The following is a 5,252-nucleotide window of genomic DNA, read 5'->3' on the forward strand; positions in this document are numbered from 1 at the left end:
TGTCTTTTCTTGATTTTATTTTAAAGTATCTTTCTGATGCTCTATGGCTTTTATCTGTTCAAGAACACAGACTGTGTAAACACTCTGTATTCTATGTAGGCTCATTTTTAAGAACTTAGCTGCAGTTATTTTCATGACACACCAACAAAGAATTTAGAAAAAGCCTCACATTCTTTTCTTTAGCTGCGTGGAAATGGCAGTACAACTAGTTGCTTCTGAAACAAGCACACCGTTTTCCCCCCTGCACCAGTTCAGTGTAGCCTTATATTGTAAAGAATTATGTCAGTAAACTCTTCTAGTTGTTGCTTACCCTTGGTAAAAAATACTAGTTCAGACCTCAGAAACATCTTTTCCTTAGTGGATTAGCTTGCAGACGGTGTCAAAACCTTCAGTTTTGGGCTCCAGTAGCCAACCTAATTCATGACACAAAACACTCAAAATGAGATTGTCCAATTGAAGGCTACTGAAATGAAATTTATATGATTCAGAGCTGCTTGCTGTAAATGCCATCACTCTGCAATGGAACTAGATATATTCCTGGAGCACTGTTGATCCTCTGCACAAAGCTCTGCCACATAGGTTGCTTATGCATTCTATCTTTTCTCATTTTGAATGTTTCATCCTCTTCTCAGTGAGTTTTGGGTTGTATTCTGGCAACATGTAGTGGTCAGTTGGGAGCAGCATATCTCTTTGGGCTGTCCGTATCCAAGGAGTTAGTTTGCATTCATTGCTGTTGCTGACTGCAGAAAAGAGCTAGGTTGGATTTTATACCTGGAGGCACTGATTCTGTTAGAGTAAACATTAGGGTTGCTAGTGTAATTGGATACATGCAATTCACCTGCATTGACACCCTGGTCCTGCCTGGATTTCCTTCAGTAGCTACAGCTGATTTTCTTTGCAAGGTCAAAAGTACTGCAGGTTTCAAATACCTCATTGTCCTTCACTCTTAAAAGGGCACAGTGTATTGTACCAGGATGCCTGCACCAGTCAAATTCTAAGCAGGCTTGTCTGTAGTTTGGAAAGGGCTTTGCTATCTTTCTGGAGCCTCGCTGCATAATGATAGCTCTGATTTTCTCTATAGCTGAATTTTAAAGCAAAGAGTTCAACTGCATCTATTGCTTTGGGGATAAATTGTAGTGTTCAAGTTAAAAGGGTTGTTGCTTCTCAGGATCAAAGTTTGTTTTCCCTGGTTGTTGCTTGATGAATGAGCATGTAATCCCACTAATAAAATAAAGAATAAATGCAAACCTGGTTTTAGGGATGAGCAGTAAAGCTGGGAGGAGGGGGAGGCTGTGACTGGCTAGCAATGTAAGCCATCCAGTGAGTCAATGACAGGAGGGAGGGAACTGTGTCTTCCAAAAGTTTAATGCCAAAGTATAACAACAGTATAAAACTCCCAGCTCCCTAGAGACCTAGCCAGATGGAAACCTAGTCTCCATAGCAGGCCCTGAAATATTCTGGACCCATCTTGTGTACTGTAATAAAAGTAACTCAGTACCAGTTTTTATTTTAGAAATGCTATTAAAATGCTTTTAAAAAGCAAAATAGAACCAAGAGACACATGACCAGCATGAAAGAATTATTAGTAAAACAACACCAATCCACAGCTGAGAGACTTTATTAAATAAAGAGCAGATCAGTCTTCATACGGAGAATAAAGTCACCAGATGAATACCAGCTCTAAACAATCCTGAGACCAATTCTAGAAGGTAGAATGTGAAGTTTTGCTCTAAGTCTCACATAAGTAATTGTATTAAACAGTTAGATTAATAATCGGAGTTTAGTTGACTGTTTCATACTGAGTTCAGAGGTTATTTTGATTGCCCCCCGGCTTTGATGAAGAGCGTATTTATAACATTTGCATTCCAGCTTTACACAGGGCAAGCACTGCTACATTTTTACTTTCACACCGTGCAAATTAAGAACGAGATTAATTTACCCACATAACCGGTTAAAAGAAAAGATGAGAGAAATTGTTCCGTAGGGAAGAAGCTTTGCTTCCTGTGGTTTTATGCCCTCTTCTCTACCACTGGTTCCCGAAATTCTGTTCCTGTCAAGCTGCACATGAGGCTGGCTGCAGGTGTGCTGTTGCTTGGCCATTGGCTGCTCACTCCAGGGACAGCGTGGGTCCCAAATCTCTCTTGTGCCAGGTTAGGAGGACCTCACCTCTAGGAAACCTCCCCTTCTCTGTTAGTTTTGGAAGAAACAGACAACTGGGTTGCAGAACTAATGGCTGGGGGAACAGAGTAATCGCTTCAGCTTCGTGTCCTTGGGAAACCAGGCTAAAGAACAGAAGAGTAACTAAGATACTAAAAATATGAGGGCAGTGCAAGCTCTTCAGTTCTCAGAGTCTTCTGCACACTTGTATAGCAAGGGCTGGGAGTGTGGAACAGATGTGGCACTGTTTTGCTGGCATAGTAGGAGGGATTTTTCAGTCTGGAGTGAGGAAGGAGATGATGGATTAGTCAGCTACTGAGGAAGCTTTTTTAATGTTGATGCAGTGGCTTGCTTTTCACCAAATGATAGCTGTTGATATTTTGAAGCAGCAGTTTTCCCTCAGGTTGCTTCCTGACCCATAAGACAAGGCTTTTTGCCTCACCCTTAAATTCTGTGGGTTGCCTTGCTCTATTTCCCTTAGGGCCAGGCATCTTTGTCCAATCAAGCTTGAATTAGGTCACTGTTAACTAGTGTCAACTTGGAGGAGTCTTGCTGAAGCTGGCAGTCTAAAAAAGAATTAAATATTTTCCATGCCACAGAGACTATTGGTCTGTGACCCACCAAAATATCAAAAATCCAGATGTATAAGACCGATTCTGATGAAGTTGGCATAGCCTTATTTGGGTCAATTGTCTTAACAAGACATTATGTCACCAGTTAGGGGAAAATACAATCTAAAACCCCTAAAAATAACTAATGGGAAAAACCTTGCACAACAAAGCCAGTCGCACAGCATTTGGTCATCAGGAAAATAGAAATAATTTCAGACTCACGATATATTTAATCATCTGTATTTATTCCTCTGCTGATCTAAAAACAGGCAAATGTTCTTTTTCTTCTTGGAAACACAGCAATTCCGGAAAACTTCATATTTTAGACACCTCTTCAAACAGCTTTTCTGCTAAAACTTAGATTTCATTATTTGTTAGGAGGGAAGCCATTAGAATGAAAAAAAAACCCAACAAGTGCATTTTATGTCAGATCCTTCATCACACCAGCTATATCGAGGGCAACTATTCTGCAGAATTTCAGAACAGACACCAAAAGAACATGGTTTCTGTGTTTCTTCACAGAAAGTGAACAGAGATTTCATGACAGTAGTTCTGATCTGACCTGAAGAAGTTAGAACTGAAGATACATGGTGAAAACTAGACTGAGAATTAAAAAGCATCAGATGGGCACAAGTACACGTAAGCCCTACTAGCTGCCATATTGTCCCAGAAGGAGAGAAGCAGCTCTGTAATAGCAGCAGCAAAAGCAGAAGAAAGGGAGCAGAAGAATCTCTGTGTGTGTGTGATGTGCATGCAGGGAGCATCCTGTGAATGAAATACTTCGCAGTAGTGATGACTGAAGCCTTCAAAATCACTGCTCTATTAGGAGAAAATTAGCTAGGCATTCTCAGCCACCAGCCTCCAGTTCTTTTCTGTGGAAAAGCCCTGGGGGAATAACCATCAAGGCAGGAGTACTCCAAAATACAGTGCTGAGTCCAGCCATTTATGGAGTTTTTCGAGACCAGTCTGCAGTTGAGAGGGGAAGAAAAAAAGAGCAGCGTAATGAGTGAGCTGAGCCGCATGCAGGGTCTCTAAATCTGTGATACTGTGAAAGCGTGGAAAGGTTCTGTGGTCCTTCACCATGGCAGTATCCAGAAAACATGAGGTTTTCAGTGGGGGGATACCTTTGAGGAAGGGGATGAAGTAAAGCAGTTCAGATGCTTGAGAATCTTAAAAATTGTTGTTTGAAGCTTTTTTCTACCGCTAAGTGGATTAGAGATTTGGTTGGATTAGGGCCTTAATAAATACCTACAGTGTTTGTCTTTCATCTGTGAAATGTTTGCCTGCTTTTAAATAGACTATTCTTGTTTGCTCCACTGTTGTCATGTTGATATGAAACTCTGGAAACGGGAATTCTGCCCTTAATTCAATAAAAAGATTTGGAAACCTGAAGCTAAGATTTGCCTCAAATATAACTGGTATAAATCCAGAGTAGCAGGACTTTATTTCGGTGCTGGAGAAGCAGCAGGAGACTCGCTCCTTGACAATTTTTGATGTCTGGATGACTTGTTTATGTGCCTCATAATAGTTTGTGGTGGTGTAGTTAATATTTTTAAAGCTCAGCCCTGGCCAGAGGGCAGCCGTTGTGTTCCACGCGACAGGGAAACCCAGCAGAGACAGTTCCTTCGTCTGGAGGGCAGAAGACTTCTGGCTACAGCAGAGATGAACAGAGAGGCGAGGCCTGGCCATCTTTGCTGGTCCGGCGGCCGAGCAGTCATTGAACAAAAGTGGATCTTGTGAAATCTGTATATGGCCCTGAGTCAAAGAAGTGCAAGGAAAGGTGAAGTCTAAACATGCTCACTCTCTGCTGCTTCTTACTGCTGCTTCTACTCCTTTGACTGGTTTTCCTTTGATGAAGGGCTTGGGTGGTCCAGAGAGCAGATATACTCACATGTAGGAAGTTGTTAGGAAGATGATACATCCTCTATATCCATAATCAGAGGAGCCAGAAAGCCTGATCCCTACCACTCTGGTTATCCTTTGGATGCTTTTAACTGATGAACAATCCAAAGGTGATAACTTGATGATGACAATTTATTGCATCAGTTTGTAACTTTAGTCATGTAAAATTCACAACTCACAGGCAATAGGAGGGTGATGATGAAAATTTACTGCAACAATTTGTCATTTATATTGGTGACCAGAACAAATTACATAAGACAGGCCATGGACCAGGGAGTGGGAGCCAGCTGCCAGGTTTGTGGAGAAGGAGGGCCCCAGCTCCAACTGCTGACCCATAGCCTGAAGACTCCTTCTCACACCCTCTCTTATGAGGGTGCATTTGTTTTATGAGCCTATTTGCATACTAGCATGATAGAGAATGTTTCCCACTGCCTTTGAGGTCAAGGTAGAAGGTGACAGTAGGGCTGTCAATACCCATCATTGCAAAATTGGGTGCAAGGTGAAACAAGAGGCTGGAGGAGCTGTGAGAGATGCAGTTGTGCAAAGGATTCATTGCGGTAGGCCTTGCCTGTGGTGGCACAG

The sequence above is a fragment of the Excalfactoria chinensis genome, chromosome 1, assembly GCF_039878825.1.
Source record: "Excalfactoria chinensis isolate bCotChi1 chromosome 1, bCotChi1.hap2, whole genome shotgun sequence".
In the NCBI taxonomy this organism is placed as follows: Eukaryota; Metazoa; Chordata; class Aves; order Galliformes; family Phasianidae; genus Excalfactoria; species Excalfactoria chinensis.